The sequence below is a fragment of the Protopterus annectens genome, chromosome 6.part0 (genome assembly GCF_019279795.1).
Source record: "Protopterus annectens isolate FY-2018-M chromosome 6.part0, PAN1.0, whole genome shotgun sequence".
Lineage (NCBI taxonomy): Eukaryota > Metazoa > Chordata > Ceratodontiformes > Protopteridae > Protopterus > Protopterus annectens.
Genome location: NC_056737.1, coordinates 94,489,016 through 94,506,940, shown reverse-complemented (window position 1 = coordinate 94,506,940; position 17,925 = coordinate 94,489,016). Strand labels below are relative to the sequence as shown.

At 39.0% G+C, this 17,925-nt stretch overlaps 1 protein-coding gene across 1 annotated transcript in view; it reads left to right on the top strand.

Annotated features, from left to right (window-relative positions):
* The window catches only part of GPATCH2L (G-patch domain containing 2 like), a 2,618,649-nt gene that overhangs the window by 2,564,078 nt on the left and 36,646 nt on the right, over positions 1–17,925 (top strand). The gene's annotated exons all lie outside the window — the stretch shown is intronic.

Here is a 17,925-nt window from a genome sequence, read left to right as displayed (position 1 = left end):
TATAGTTTAACTCTAGTCTTAGGTTGCTTTTCTCCTTACAGTATGGTTCCAGTGTTGTGTAGGTACAAGAAACCTGTCTTTACTTTATAAAACTTTAATTTTCTTGCTCTGGAATCAAAGGAAGGGAAATACCGTTGTCTTTGTCTGTATGACATTACCACAGACACAGAGAATTTTGTAGTCAGGTACTGTTGACAATATTATGCACTTAATTGCTCCTACTGAGAACAGCAGTTGCTGTAAAAAGACATTGAGGCGTGAAACTGTTTTCCACTGTCTTTATTGTAAAGAGGAAGGGAACTTAAACTGATTCAGAGTTGTTTCAAATGTAGCTGTGCCTTTCATAACAAAACAGAGCAATTAGATTAGTCAGTGATTCAATGGCAGTTGCCACATCTTTTGACAAATTTACATAAGCAGCATCACAGTATTAAAATGCTAAGCTTTAATCTTCAAATGTTTGTTATTTATACTACTTTACATTTTAAGATGACTTAAATATAATATCAAAGATGTCTGTGTCATTTAGAGAAAAGTCGGAAACATTTTTCTTGTAAAGTATCAACACATTTACCAAAATGTGACAGGATAGCACTGTCAGTTCATCTTGGATACAAAAAGATACTTTGAACAAAGACCGTCAGTTTATCTACTTTTCTGGTTACAGCTGTATAATTCCATAGTATACTGTAAAACAAGCTCTGAGACATGCACAAATGTGAGCCATTCAATAAATAAAAGCGGCAGTCCTGTTACAGAAGGTATATAAGAGGACAGTGACTGACGAGAATCCCATTATACGTCAATGACATGGGAATACACCCCTACTTCCTTATGTCTGGCATGACTCATATAAAGCAGAGTTGAAGTTAATTAGGGAAAAGAAAAAGGCGTAAAAGAAAACAGGATCACGTTGATATGTCAAGCCCCATTGGCAGCCATTTTTCAGAAAACATTAAAATTCTTTAAGAAGCAGAGTGGTTTTGAGATGTTAAAATAGCTCAGAAAACAGAGAGGGGAAAATATTATTTTTTTTATTTCTATGGTGGAGTTTTCCTTTAAGCGCATTCATATGGTAAATTTCACCAAGTAATAAAGATGTGTACATAACAGACCAGAAAGAAATCAACAGAACTAGCAAAATTAAGCAATGAATGTATGTAAACCAGTGTTAAAATCTTGTATAGCTCAATATCAGGAAAGTTTTAGCAGTTACGCTTACTAGTAATACTATTCCTGGCAAATGTATTGTAATTTCAAATTAGAGAACTCTGTTTTAGAAGGCAGTGCCACATATAAATATAAAAGTGCTTCTAAGTCCATGATGTTAACTTACCAGATTTTTTCCTGCTTGGTCCTGTAGTAGTCAACCAATGTAAATATAATGCTAATTAAAATAGAATGAAGGGATTAAAAATACAGTATCTAACTCTTAGTAAAGACTGTTATGGTCCAATTTTCTATAGTTCAAATGCAGGTTTTAATGGTGCAGTTTGTGTTTAGTCCTGGGTGCCAGTAAGCTTTTAGGTGAATTTGCCAGCTGGCCTTAGGCATAGGCCAACTAAGTGGCTGCCTAGGGTGCCACTCTAGCAGGGATGCTTTTCCAGTAATCTGGATGGTGTAGGTATGCAAGGATGGGGGCACCAAGTGGTGTGGGGGAGGCACTGTGGAACCTTTTTGCCTAGGGCACCAGTTGACCAAAGAATGGTCCTGTCTTGTTCCTTTTTTTCAAGTATAGCTTCCGTGTTGCCTTCAATTGGGTCATTTGTTACTTTCTCCAACATGTAAACACATTTCTCAAAGTTTCTGCAGTGCAGAATATGTCTGGCTAGTGGATTATTAAGATGATTTAGTCATATGTCTAAGTGTTTAGTAACCCTTACCTTTAGGGCATTGATAGGTTTGCCCATGTAGAATGCTGTACATGCTGTACAGCTGGCCCTGTAAACTGCATACTTGCTTTTACTATCATCTCTCACGGTGCTGTAATATCTCTTTTTTGAGTTTGGACAACAAAATTTGTTTCTCTTACTCATAAAGTTACAGCATCTGCATCCTGGAGGCATGCAGGGAAAGATGTCAGCATTTTACTCAGTACTTGACAAAGCATGTCCTTCTACTCAGCTCTCAGTGTTTCGTCCTTTATGATAGATGAAAGCAGGCTCAGGGTTAAGTTCATAGGTTTATAGGTAGGAACTAGGCTATTGGCCCAAGGGCCTACGTAAGCCTAGCCAGTATCTTATTAAAGAACTGTTTTTCACGGAGGATGCTCAAATTTTCACACATGGTATATTTTATTTCTAGAGAGTCATTTGAAAATGTGAGATTCATACTTCTTTTATGTTTCTCTTTTTCAGTATCATTCTTTGAGCTCATTATATTAACTTGTTCTGTTCATGGTGGATTGAATGTGGGATTATGTCATTAATTAGGTTCTCACTCAAGAAAGTCACTTTGTATTTTGTCTGGGTTATGTAGAAACTGCATCATTTTCCCAGACTGCGCTATACTCATCCCTTGTGACTTTATAACATGTTTCCTTTGTGATTTTGAGGTGCATACTATTTACATGTAGCAGCAGGTTGAACTGTGTGGGTTTTCAAATAGGTCGTCATTTAACATTCTATTGCTTTCTTTTTTGTAAATGGTGACATACAAAAATTCTAACTTTTTGAAGCTGTAGTGGTTAGTGAAATGCAGGAAGTATGTCAACTTTTCAATGAAGTCAAATAATTCCTTAAGATTTTCCATTGAGCTGTTCCCTGACATGAAAAATATCATCAACAAAGAGATAATACCAGTTCACATAGGGGAAATACCCAGAGTTAGTTGTAGCTGGTATTTTCTTCCCACTTGGCTAGGGCTATGTTTGCCAGGCTTGGGGCCATTGCTGGTTCCATGGCTATAAACTTTGTTTCTTTGCATCATGTCTGGTTAAAATGAAAATAGTTGTTTTTAAGTATTGTGTCCAGAAGCTCATCCATTGCATGTATTTCCCTGGGGATGGTGGAAGTCCTAGTGCCCATGAATTCTTTAACTGCTTCAATGCAATACTCATGTGAAAGTGTGTACTTCCACATCAGTGGTGACAAGTACCATGTCTGGCTTGATCCTACACACACACACACACACACACACACACACACACACACACACACACACACACACACACACTGTATACAGCAACAAATGCTTATGTCTTCTTTTTGTATTATAACTTTATACGTACTCACCAGGCTGTTGCTTTGTAAGGATCTTAATAAGCCTAACTTTACATTCCTGTGGTAGTTTTAGCTCTTATATTTTGCAAACAAATGGCCCAGAGATAGGCCACAATGGACAGGGGTGCTAAACCTGTGAATTTGCTGATGTTCTTCATTCCCACTGCTGCAATAGCCTTTAGGCTACATAGGTTGCGTCATGCCCAAGATATAACAACCAGACAGCTTCCAAAGACTGTGGCTGCCACCAGTACATTCACTTTGACTGCTGATTGGGCAGCCCTGTAGAGGAGAAATCAGCAGTCAAAATGAAGAATCTTCAGTAATGTCTTGCTGCATCGTGAAGAACTGGCTTAGAGGCTACACAGGAGCAGCAACCTGACTTCAGCTTCTATTCTGGCAGATAAGTACCTAGTGGGGAACCCTTTTACAGAGAATAGCAACCTTTAAAAAAATACTATTTTTTTTTTTTAGCTCTACTGCCCCTTTAAGAAACAGTGTATTTTTCCTAATATTGAAAGTTTCCTGTCAGGGACTACTGTTTTTAACTGTGGCGAATTTAAGGACTTGGTGAGAAAATGTACTGCTTGTGTAAAAGTTGTGCATTCTGTGTGAAAGTTTGATATTGAGAAGTGGTTTATTGTGGCAGGAGCTTCAACACAGTATGTTAATACTTGTTCTCACTCTGGCAACTTACATGCCATTTTTTTGGTCAAGCTAAAATATATGTGAAGGGATTTCTGACAGGACTACATTGTGCAGTTTATACATTACTTTTTAAGGGACTGTGAATGTGTGCCTGTGTGCTGCTTGTGTATGCTGTTTGTTAACTTAATTTCCAACCATCTTGTTCCTGTGACACTTACTGCATCTGATGCATCTTCTTTGGTCACAACATGACTGCATCTGAAATATCCTTTTCAGTCACAACATGGATACTTATCCCACTCCTGCTGGTCCAACTTCTGTTGTTCCTAGAAAGAAAGATCAACTTACCAAAATGCCCTTGATTCTGTTGGCTCAGTTGATGCGTTAGGCAATGGAGAGTGATTCTGCACTGGCCAGCAGTCATTCCTCAGACTACTCAGTTACTTCTCCAGCTTTCTCTGGTGTAGTCCTTTCAGCTTCCACAGACCAAGGGTCAGACATGTACTCTTCAGCTGTTCCAGTATCTGAACTAGACAATGGAAAACCATCTTTTTTAGGGAACAGAAACACGCCAGGGAATGCTGCTCAATGTAGCTGGAGGGAGATACATCTTGATGGGCAGAAGTTCCTTCTCTGTATCAGTCATAAGGATACCCGTAAAGGAAAAAAAAACAATAAAAAAGATGAAACTTTGTTCATCTGAAGACATGATGTGTATTAGAAAAGATGATTACCTTACCTTGGCTATGAAATTGTTACAGGCAGTTAATCCTGGTACTCAGAATACGGTACCTGTAATTCACTTCAGCAAAAGCATTTCTGAGAAAGACGATGAGAAGATTCTGTCACAGACCTGGGCACAGCTTCTTCTCCTGTAGATTCTCTGATTCAGAAGAAACCTATATTCATAGCCTTCTGTAGAGAAATTATCTTTTTCTCAAACTATAGCCCATATGAATGAGGTGTTTTTATGGGAACAAATTGCTGTTCCCCCTGAACTGAGGCAATGTTATAGTGTGGTACAAGAGATATGCCTCATTCTACTCCACTAGTGCCAGCTTGGCGATATACTTAATGCTTGTTGTAACAACCGTAATTCAAAGCCTTCAATCCCGCCCAAAAAAGCAGCTAGGCTTTATAAAGTTACTCAAACTAACAAACATTTATTATCTCAACTTAGGTGTGACCCTGCTGTCATTTCACATCTTCACCAACTAGGAGCGGGCTGTTAGTGGCTTCTACCCATTCCCCTGAGGACACAAAGGAGAAGATATTGCACAAATTTGATAAAATAATGTTTTCTTTTTCCACTTTGGTGTATAGAATTCTTAACTGTTAGACCTATAAGTGGAAATCTGTGCTTTTTTGTACAGGCAGTTTGACAGACTTAGCTACCAACTTGTCCATTAAGGAAATGCATATCTGAGTTCTATTGTTTCTAGCATCTCTCAAGTTTCTAAACATGCCTTATGGAGTATGTATGATTGTGCAGGTGCTGTGTCTAGCGCCACTGATTCTGCTGTGGGTTTGAGGAGCTATGCCTGGGTACATAATCAAATGTGTTCAGAAGAGGTAAAATCTGAAATTTTGAATTTAGCTGTAGATAAGGAGCTCTTATTTGACCCGTCCACTACTCAGACCCTCCTCCTCCTCAAACAGTTTGATGAGAATGGAAAATTTACTCAGGAATTCTTCAAGATATTTCAGATCCACCCCCTTACAGATCCTCTTTCACATCTAAGAAACAAAACACATTATCCCTGATTTTTCAAAACAAAATGAGATGGCAAAAGGGAAACAACAAGGATCCTTTCCTAAAAAGGGACAGTCTACAACTTGAATAACTGTGCAGGTATTCTTTCCCCCACCGTCTCCCTTCCTGCCCAAATCTCACAAAATCTGACCCAGCAACTAGCTCTGTATATTCTCCTTTGACAACAAATTATTGCAGACCTTTGAGTATTAAAGGTGGTACAGCTGACACTGGATACAAATATGAAATGTTCTTCATGTTTGATTGTTGCAGTCTTGACTTGTAGGATTTCCTGCCATGAAAGCCCTTGGCCATCCCAGCTACCAGACTAAAAATCTCCCTCTTCCTTAGGCTGGCGGACATCCTATCTGACGTCAGTATGCTTGGGTATATAGGGCACCAGCTGACACCATGATAGCAGTTTTTTCTTGCTATCAGACAGTGAAGCAGTATTTCAGTGTATTGGTCAGTCCCCACCAGAGAAAAGCTAAGTACTCCATTGGGGAACTCTTTTTTTCCTTGCTTTAACCAATGTCAAATAAAGTTAACAGTTGTATCCACTGTGGTAAGCAAATCCCACACCAAGACTTCCATTGACTGTGTCACCTGTCTAGGCCCTGATAATGACATTCCAATTTGTTGTTTCTGGGCCTGTTTCAACTCTAGGACTATCATACATAGGGCCAAGATCTTGGCTAGCCACCTTAGTCTCCCACCTACTTCATATCATCCAATGGCATCCAACAGTCATCTCAAAGTTGAGCTTCCTAAATGTAGGAAGGGTAAGGAAAAAAAGACCCAAGCTTACAGCCTCAGATGACAGTTGTTCTCCATCAGCCAGTTCCCCAAGGCTCATAATCACTGAGGAAGGCGAGGAGCTTTTGCAGCCCCCTTCTGTGACTAAGGTGGTAGTGCAGGCCTCTCTTGACAACCTGTCTGAAGTTAGAAATGTTTTCGGGTCCCTCAACTTCTATACAGGCCCTGACTTTTAATTCGTCAGTCAGGTTCATGATCGCTCAGCAGACCTCAGCTTCCAGTGAGCACTGCTTTATAGGTGACATTCCTTTTCGGCTGCAGCCTACATCATTGTCTCATTCTTCCAGAGAAACTGGCATCAGGATTGCTGACATACCTAGGCCAAAGGCCAGAGCTACCTCTAAGAAGGGTACTTCTTCAGGCCGTATGCATACTCTTACTGGTTCGCATGCATGGGGATATCAGCAAAACCTGATGAGGTTAGTTAAAGACCTTATTTCTATAGGTAGGTCTAGGCGACCTCCTTCTGGAGTCTTTCCAACAGAAAAGGAAGAGTATTTTCTAATCCTCTTTATTCTGATTAGGATTCTGAACAGGAGAAGTCTGTCTTTGAGGAGGGACCCTTCCATACTTCCTGTAAAGATCCACATTCTGAAGAGAATCTGTATTCTGCTTCACCAGCTGAGGACATCACTTTTGGGAAAACTCTCCATGCCATGAGGGAACATTTCCAGTGGGAGTCCCAGGAATACCCACAATCTAAAAAGAGGGTTAGGGAATTCCTTGACCTACCAGAACACAAACCTTTGTCTATTCCTCTTTTGTTGGAGGTTGTAGAGGATGTTTTTGTGGATTCCTGTTTAAATCCAGATTCTCATCTTCCAGCCTGTCAAAAACCAGATAGGTTTTACAGGGTGCTGGACTCCCGTAAGTACCTCTTTAAGAATCCTTCTGCTGATCCAGAAGTTGTCACACCAGGACCGAAAGGAGCAAAGACCAGTTTCTCTAAACATCCTTTATTTGCTAACAAAGAAAATAGGGCCCTGGATAGGTTTGGTAAAAAAATTAAACTTCTGCCCTAGCCATGAGGGTCCTTAACTGCCATTTTCATATGATCAAATGCCAGCAAACTATTTTAGACCAAATGAAGCAAAGGCTGTCAACCCTGGAAACCAAGAACCTTTCTAAGGAATTGTTGGACCTTTGCTATTCTAGCTCCCAAGTGGCTGGACATTCTTTACATTTTGGCTATGATGCTATGGAGGCCTCGAGCTGAGTTGCAGCCTCTGGTTCTGTTATTAGGAGGCATGCATGGCTAAGGGAACAAACTTTCCCTGACCATGTCAAGTCTGACCTTCTTGATGTACCCCTGAACAAGGTGTTCCTCTTTGGGCATGAAGCTGAGGCTATGCTCAAAAAGATGGAAGATAAAGAAAAATGTATGCAGACTGTGAAAGACGTCCTCCAAGTTCAGCCTCCTAGATTTAGTAGAAATTTTCCCACTAAATGCTGGTCCTTTCCCTCTCAGTCAAAAAGCAGGCAGAGGAAACCCCAGAGAGTAAGAACCTAAAGTCAGCATCAGTCACAAAGGCCCAGGCAGTGGTCCTCAGAAACCCCCAGGCAAGGGAATTCTAAGCCACAGGGTCCTGGCAGAGAGCAGCAATGACTCTTCCCTACCCATCCCATTGTCCCTTGCCAAGACTAGATGGAAGACTTGGAAGAAGGCTGTCCCTGTTCAAAGAAAGCTGGTCCATCATCCCTTCAGACAAGTGGGTTCTGATAATTTTTTCAAATGGTTAAAGACTCACATTCAAAGAGCCATTAAAATACTCAGGCTACCCAGATATTCCACAAAATCAAATAGCAGAGGCTCTTTCTCAAATTCTCAATTTGTCCTCACAAGGCTTAGTGGAACCATTCCCAGAACACCTAAAAAGAAAGGGGTTCTTCTCCAGGCTATTTCTGGTTCCCAGAAAGGAAGGAGCTGGTCACCCTGTTCTAGACCTGTCCGCCCTCAAATGTTGACTCTTCAAAAACTTTTGCCCATGATAGCTCCTCAGGCCTTAATGGTCACCCTGGATTTAGAAGATGCTTACTTGCACATTCCTATAGAGGAATCATGCAGAAGCTTTCTACATTTCAGAGCAGATACCAGTCACTTTCAATTCTCTGCACTGCCCTGTGGCTTGTCTACTGTTCCCAGGGCTTGCATGCCTTCTGCAGAACAAAAGGGGTCCAAAGTTACCCTTATCTAGACAGCTGCCTAATACAAGCCACTAGTCTGCCCAAGCTCCTCAGGTATCTGCCCTATACTCAGAACCTCCTCACCTCTTTGGGTTTCACCATAAATTTACACAAATCCAACACAAAACCATCCAGAAAGATAGTTTTCTTCCGGCTGTTCTAGATTCAGCCCTTCAAAAGGCCTTTCTCCCTCCAGACAAGGTCTCCTGAGTCAGTACTTCTAAAACATTATGCAAAGACAATGCCTCTCAGCCAGGGAATTCCTCAGAGCATTAGTCTACATGGCATCTTTTGTCTTCATGATCCCAGTTAAAAACAGAAATAATCCACGTCCAACCTGGAAAACGAACTTTATTTGAAGCGCTTTTCGGCACACAATAGTTAGCCTTCTTCAGAATACAATAAGGGAATGAATTTTACATATTTTTAAACACAAAAAGGCACCAAGTTTAATCAATACTGCTTAATTAAGCAATTAAAAAATTTAACTTTTTTAAACTTTTTTAAAGACGCAGATTTTAAGTACTGGAGAATGGTGCACTGTGCAAAACTGTTTAAAAAGGTATACAAATACGAAAAAATAAAATAAAGTCTTAAGGCATTTACATAATCAACTTCAAAGTTTATAAAAAAGTTGACTAGATACCCAGTTAATTATTATAATTATGTCAAAATACAACTAAAAACACAATTCAAAAAAGGAACAAAAAGGGAATAAAAAGTAAGAAAAATGTTACCAATATTAAACTATGGAATACTTATATAATGCTAAAGTAGACTCACACAAAAAATAAAAATAACTTCTATCCACTTTTGAAGGCGCATTGAACATTAAACAGCTGCTTGTTTATAGCCTTCTATTTATTATATTACTATAGTTGTCAAAAATGAAAACAAATTTATTAATATCAGTTTATTATTTACCTCACCTTCAAAAGTGGATAGAAGTTATTTTTATTTTTTGTGTGAGTCTACTTTAGCATTATATAAGTATTCCATAGTTTAATATTGGTAACATTTTTCTTACTTTTTATTCCCTTTTTGTTCCTTTTTTGAATTGTGTTTTTAGTTGTATTTTGACATAATTATAATAATTAACTGGGTATCTAGTCAACTTTTTTATAAACTTTGAAGTTGATTATGTAAATGCCTTAAGACTTTATTATTTTATTTTTTCGTATTTGTATACCTTTTTAAACAGTTTTGCACAGTGCACCATTCTCCAGTACTTAAAATCTGTGTCTTTAAAAAAGTTTAATTTTTTAATTGCTTAATTAAGCAGTATTGATTAAACTTGGCGCCTTTTTGTGTTTAAAAATATGTAAAATTCATTCCCTTATTGTATTCTGAATTGTGTGCCGAAAAGCGCTTCAAATAAAGTTCGTTTTCCAGGTTGGACGTGGATTATTTCTGGTTTTGGCTGTGCTTGTGGATTCTGTGTTTTTCTTCATGATCCCAGTTGCCAGGCTACACATAAGGAAACTCCAGTGGTAACTCAAGAAAGTGTGGTGCTGGCACACACAATCTCTGGTGACCGAAATTCAGCTAATCCCTGTGGCCAGAACCAGGGTCTTCCTTTCAAGTTCACTTCTCAGGGCAAAACATTAACTACAGATGCCTCAGAAACAGCCTGGGGTGGGGGGGGGGGGGCTCATTTCCAACAGCTTCAATCCCAAGACAGATGAGAAATTCAAGTCAGAAACGAGCACATAAACTGGAATAAACTCATGGCGATTCAAAAGGGCCTGGTAGCTTTCAAAGAAAAATGGAAACCAGGGGTCCTTTTAGTCAAAACAGACAACACCACAGCCATGTGGTACATAAACAAAGAGGAAGGCACTCACTCTTACCCTCTATATCTACTAGCTATGTAGATTTGGGAGACCGCTCACTCTCTGGGGTTGCACCTCCTGGCACAATACCTTTCAAGTATTCAGAATACTCTTATCAGATTACTTAAGCAGGAACGTGATGGATGTCCTCGAATGGCATCTGCATCAGGAAACATTTCTCAGCATAGTCCAGAAATGGGGGACCCCACAGAGAGACCTCTTTGCCACCTAAGAAAATGCTGAACTAAATAATTCTGTTCCAGGAGCAAACTGCTCTCAGCCTGGAAGACAGATGTTTTTTCCTTTCTTTGGACCCAGTGTTTCCTTTATGCATTTCATCCCTTGCCTCTACTTTCTCGGCTTCTTTTAAAAATCAGGGAAGACGACCCAGGGATAATTCTGATAGCCCCAGACTGGCCCAGGCAGCACTGATATCCTCTGCTACTAAGTTTAACCAATGAAATTTTGTGGCAGTTACCTCAAAGAGTGGACCTTCTGACTCAGGACAAGGGAAGGATTGTGCATCCCAGTCTGCAGTCTCTAAGAATCTCAGCCTGGATACTCCCTCAGCATCCAGCACCGAGCCTGCCCTAAGCAAACAAGACATTTTCAAAGAGGCCAGAATGCCTAGTACTAGGAAACTATACTCAACCTAGTGGAAAAGATTATCCATCTGGTGCCATCAGCAAGGCCCAATCCTAATTTAGCCAAGATCTCTGCCATTTTAGATTACCTGGCTACCCTGGTTGACAAAGGCATATCCTTTTCTTCCATCAAAACCACGCCTCTGCCATTTAACCTCACATCCATACTCTTGCTCCTGTCTTTTAACACCTCCTGTTAAAACAATTCCTTATGGCACTGATCCACATCAGACCTTCCAGTAGACAAAACACCCCTCCATGGAACCTCAGTTTTGTTCTGGAAAAACTGACCCTACCCCCCCCCCCAAACTGTCAGCTTTTGCTGACTTAAAATTACTTGGAAGACTGCCCTTTTGTTGGCTATCACCTCGGCTAGGAGGGTGTCTTGAGTTGCAAGCTTTCATGGCAGTGGAACCATTTGTCATATTCCACCTAGACAGAGTATCCCTCAGGACTAACCCATCATTTAGGCCCAAGGTGGTCACTGACACATCCCTGAATCAAGCCATACACCTGTCCATCTTCTTTCCCAATCCTCAGAGCCAGGGGGAGAGAATTTCTTCATTTTTTGATGTGCATAGACAACTCCTCTACTATTTTGGCAGAACTAAATCTTTCAGAAAATCAGACCAACTCTTTGTGTCCTTTGGCACTGCCTCTGAAGGGAAACCAGTTTCCAAACAGACTGTTTCCAAGTAGATTTCTCACTGTATTTCCTTTTGTTACAGCCATCATGGTAAAAAGCCACCTGAAGCTGTCAGGAATCATACTACTAAGGCTACTGCTACCTCTGCTGCCTTCCAGAAAAGAGTCCCTACCAGTGACATTATGGAAACTGCTACCTGGTCATCTGTGCATACCTTTACCAAACACTACCACTTACCAGCTTTTTCCACATCTAGAGCAGGATTCACCACTGCCATCCTGCAGGGCATCCTCTCCTCTCCCTAATCTTCTTCTACCCTCATCTCAGCCTTGGAAATCATCCCACAAGTCAGGAATGCAGGCTTCTTTCCCTCCCTCCTGCCCCCTTTGCCTACAATGGTAGTCTGCTCCTAACTACTTCCTGAGCCAGGCGACCCCCCCCCTCCTCTGGATGTTGCCCCTGCCTTGCTTAGGTTTCTGTATTAGATCCTTGCTTTTATTGTTCATTTTGGGAGCTCCTACTCTCTAGGGGGTAAGAAAAAACTGATATCATGGCGTCAGTTGGTTCCCTGTATAACCAAATGTACTAACTTCAGATATGATGTCTGCCTGCCTAAGGAGGATGGTGATTTTTGGTCTAGTAGTTGGGCTGGCCAAGGGTTTTCACAGCAGGAAAGCCAACAAGTCAAAAACCAAACTACTCAGCCAATGAAAAGTCACACCACAATTTCTGTATTTAGTAAATTTAATAAAAATTCTGGCACCTCGGTATAAACCAGCCTTCAAGGAGTAACAAAATAGTCACCACATAGCACTGGTATATATATATATATATATATATATATATATATATATATGTATATATATATATATATATATGTGTATATATATATATATATATATATATATATATATATATATATATATTACATACAATTATACTTAATTATACAATTACGCAATCACCTAATTAGGAAAACTTTTAAAGAAAAATCCTCCAGTTACATTCATTATTCATACTTCCTGGAGACAATGTATTAAACTTTAAAATATACATGGTTTCTTTATACAGCAATTTCTTTTTTATGTTCCCCTCATCTTTATCTATGATTTGTTCCAAAATACAAGTTCTCAATAAGGAAGAATCATTATTATGACAAAGACTAAAGTGCAGGGCAACAGGACTTATGAAATTTTTATTTTTAATTTCCCTAACGTTCTTGGAGTCACAACTTAGAGTCTTTTAATTTCCCCTATATAAAACAAGTTACAGGGGCATGACGGTACATATATTACTTATTTAGTAACACACAAATGCACAGATGTAGAATAAAATCTAATTCCATAATTTTTTTAAAAGATTTAATTAAATTAGGACAAACTGAACACCTTCCACATGGGAAGGTGCCACATAGAGCAGGTTGTATATTTAATTTATCACCAGGTTGTATACATGTGTTATGTACCAGCATATCTTTAATATTTCTGCTTATTTTAAATGAAATATATGGAACTTTATATAAATTCTTCACACCTTCCTTGTTGATTAAATAGGGCCAATAATATTTAATAATATCAGTAATTTTATTACTCAAAATGTTATAAACTGTCACAAAATACCTTTCTACCACCTTGCAGTACATCTTCCTCTATATTATTATTCTTTCTCTTTACAGAAGAATCAATGCAAGGTGAGTAGAGATCTAGCAATTTCTGTAAAGAATTCAAAATTAACATTTCATCATACTCAGTCTAAAAGCAGCACAGGTATTTAAGATTTCCTTCTCTAAAATATTTTCATAATTACATAATCTGCTCACCCTTAGCAACTCATTATAGGGTAGAGCTTCCATGGTATGTGGGAGTGACAACTTTTACTTTCTAAAATACTAAAGTCACCAGTACATTTTCTATATATACTGGTCACTATACTATCACCCCTTATTTCTAACTTTACATCCAAGTAATTAACCGATTTACGCATTTGCAAACCATCAAATTCTACTTGAAAGTGGTTAATATTTAAACTATTAATAAACAGGGGGGCTATATCAGCACCTCCCTTACATAAAAAATCAGGTTGTCTATGTACCTGCAATACAAAACTACAAAATTGTTAAAAAAACTAGATCTGTATAACAATTCAGTTTTAAAAAGGCACATAAACAGGTTGACATACATGGTGCAAAAGACATGGCAGTTAATTGTAGTTGGTGATAAATACAGTTATTGAATTCAAAAACTTATTTGTTAAACAAAAATGAGCTAATTCTGTAACATAGTTGCTAACAGGACTATCTCCCAAGAAAAACGTGAGAGCTTCAATTCCTAACATATGAGTAATACTTTTGTACAACCTTTTTACATCTATTACCATCCAGTAATAACCCTTTTCACACTTAACATCTTTTAGTTTACCTAGAAAATGGAAGTGTCCTTAATATAAGAATCTAATTTAACTACATACTTCAAAAGACATGAATGTAAAAAAATTCCGATATTATGTAAAAAGTAATTTTGTGCTGCCTATAGGCCAATCTGGAGGGGGGGGGGGGGGGGGCTTACATTTTTATGAGTTTTAGGCTGACAAAACTTGGCCATAGAACTGCCCTCATTGTTAAATTTATATTTAACATACTGCTTAGTGAAATAGCCCAGCCTGAAGCCCTTATTAATTAATTCTCTGAAATTCACAACAGCTTGCTGAAAATCATTGTCATTAACCTCCCTATAAACTTTACCATCAGACAAGTGGTCCACGCACATTTTAAGTATCGTTTATAATGCATTACAACCATTTTTCGACCCTTATCTGAAGGTTTTATAACAATGTCTTGTCTATTACACAAACTTAATAGTGATTGCCATTCACTTTTACTCATATTATACAATACAATTTTCTTTCCAATAGAGAATTCCTTCATCATATTCTCCATAGCAAAATTTATCATTTTTGAGAACTGAACTATGATCTGATTACAGAAGGGAGGAATAAAAGTACTGGTATAAGAAACATTCCCCGTATCTAAAGTGCCGTATGCATTAACATTTTCTACAGAGTCTACAGAAGAGTTACAGGAAAAAAATTCCATTTCATCATCCTCACTAATAGACACATTTACTACCTCATTCACCTGATCACACTCAACTCCAGAATCATAATAATTAGCTAAAAATTCAGCTTTCAAAAAATGTATTCTAGGCAAAGCAGTAGGGATGAATTTAAGCCCATATTGCAAAACGGACATTTCTGTATCACTCAAATTCACCCCAGACAAATTCAAAACTGAATTATACACTTCACATCTTTCTGTCCATTTAACAACAGTACAAATATGTTCAACATTAATATTTAGTCCTCTTACTCTGTTGTTTAAATTGCTGTGCATCTCTACTCCCATCAAAGTGGTGTTTATATCCGTAATTCTGCTTTCCTTCCTGTTTACCTGGTAAAGGTGGATATTCACTATTTTCAGTATCCAAACCAGCCGAAGTATTAGCCCCATCCATTGAAGCAAAACATTCTGCTGTCTCCTAGCTTTACCGGAAGTGTTCTTATAACCTCTGGTTACATTGTGATTGGCTGATTTCTTAAAAGCCATCCCCGAGTCGTAATCACAAATGTCTCATTGTAATTTATTAATTTTATGTTTTATTATATCATTAGAACTTTCTTCCAGTTTAACATTTAGGGAACAGAGCAACTGTTCAAACTGGGAAGTACCCAGCTGCTCAGATAATACATCACAAGCAGCTACAATATCCTCTTTTAGTTTACGTTGCTTTAGAATGTCACTTTCTACTAGAATCAGTAACCATTTCCTCACACACCTATGTGATGTGGCAATCCATCTCCTTTCAAAATCTGATTCCACTGGGTCAGAGATATCAAACACTGTTGTGGGATTTTTAACAAATCACAACCCACAAGGGGGTGATGACTATATGTAGAAATCACTGCAAACCCAGTATGTTATAGTGCAAGGCATTCTCTTTGAAAAGCAGCCATTCCAAAGTTTCTAAATAGGTATGGTCTGCCGTAGAGAGATGTATGGAATCTGCCTTACCCACTTCATTAAAAGGATTAGATGGTCTCTTAGATCTCCCTTCTTCCAAAAGGCATTCCCACAATTTAGGAGGGACACTGTTAGAGGTAGATGCTGTAGCTTCCATGGGATGATCACCAGCAGGCAAATCAGGCTGCCGAAATGAAGCAGAAATGGATATATCATCACGAAAGATACATGGTAGCTGCTGTAGAGATTCACTGGCCATCGCAGATCAACGAAAATGCAAGAAGTACAAAACCAAACTACTCAGCCAATGAAAAGACACACCACGATTTCTGTAGTTAGTAAATTTAATAAAAACTCTAACGCCTCGGCATAAACCAGCCTTCAAGGAGTCACAAAATAGTCACCACATAGCACTGGTATATATATTACATACAATTAATTATACAATTAATCACCTAATTAAGAAAACTATAGTTCTGTAATCCAACATGTCAAGACTGCAACAGTGAATACACTCGAGCATCTACCTTTATGGTAAGTGTACACAACTGTAGATTCTTCCCTACCCTCCAACCCAAACTTTAGCACTTAATCATTCTAGCAGTCCTAGAACCAGTGCCATTAAATCACAGAGGCAAAGGCTATTCTATTCCAGAATGTTTTTGGCACCAGAGAAAGATTTTTCGTGGACAGTAATTCTAGATCATTACTTTCTACATCTGAAAGGTCGGCATCTTGTATTATGGCACTTTTCACATATAAATTATTTTTCCTCTCATTTCCCCAGGGAAGCTTTATAGTAACATTAGATGTAAAAGATGCATACCAGTGCATTCCAATAGCTGAGAGTTTCAAGAAATTAATCACGTTTTTTGTTTCTGGGTCACATTGTCAGTTCTTTGCATTACCCTTTGGGTTATCTACAGTTCCCAAGAGTATTTATGAAGTGTCTAGCTCTGGTCATAGCTCACTGCAGACTGAATAGCATTCACATATTTCCATATTTACATGACATTCTCATCTTTCCATAGTCATTCCCACATGTCAAGAGTCATTGCAGTGGATTTCTTTTCTAGTGACTAGTTCACAGGGGTTTACTAAGCTAATGACCATAAGGGCTTTTTTTAAGTCTAGCCATGCATCCCAAATCTCTGACAATTTCTGATACCCTTGATAAGTGTAAACAGGGTTTGGGAGACAAAACATTTACACTCAGGGGCGTGGGAGATGAACCATTTACAGATTGCCTGTGTCCATTAGAGACATGGGTACCAAACCAGGGATGAATTTCCAGTTCCCCATCCAGTTGTCCAAGTTGCACTTGAGTTGGGTTAGGGAGGAACTCTGCTTTACATGGATGGGGAGCCTGTTCCATAGACGGGGTAGTCTCTGGGATCCATACTTGTCTCTCCAGCAAGTTCTATTTATATCACAGGCAAGAATGAGTAATTCTGGTGCTGTTTGTTTTGTGGATATGCAGGAGGTCCATCAGAGTGGGGTCTGACAATGCCCTGTGTGCTAGGCATATATCTCCCCTCAAAAGCCTGTAGGAGACATGATACAGGGATAGGTCCTTGAGGCGGTCTGCATAGGACATTTTACTTACACCCTGTATTCTTTTATTGAGAAACCTTTGTGGACATTCCAATTGTCGGATATGCCTGGTTAGGTACATACTAAAGGGGGCATTGTACTCAATGATAGGTCTGATGAATGCTGAATACATGCCTTTGTTCATAAGTTGCACAACATAGAATCTCCTCAGTACTGTAGACACCTGATGGTCAAATGCTAGGTTTACTGTGTGTGGGTCCCTAAGTCTCTGACTACTGGGTCAACTCTAAGGGATATGTTGTCAGTATGATAGCTGCCAGGGGTGGATGACTTCCCAAAGGATACCGTTATGCATTTCTCAGCATTTAGTTTTAGTCCATGGCTCTAACACCAGTTGTTTGTCTGTTCTCCTTCCTGGAGAACATTTGTGTCAGTGTGGGATTCAGTGATGGCTCCTAATTTGCAATCATCTGCAAACTTAGTTAGCCAGAGACCATTGACATTGGCCTTAACTTCAGAGAAGTAAATGCCAAAAAAGAGTGGTCCAAGGACTGAGGGACTCCACTTGTGACTGGCTTATTTGTAGAGGTAGCCCCCTCAATTTTAACTTCC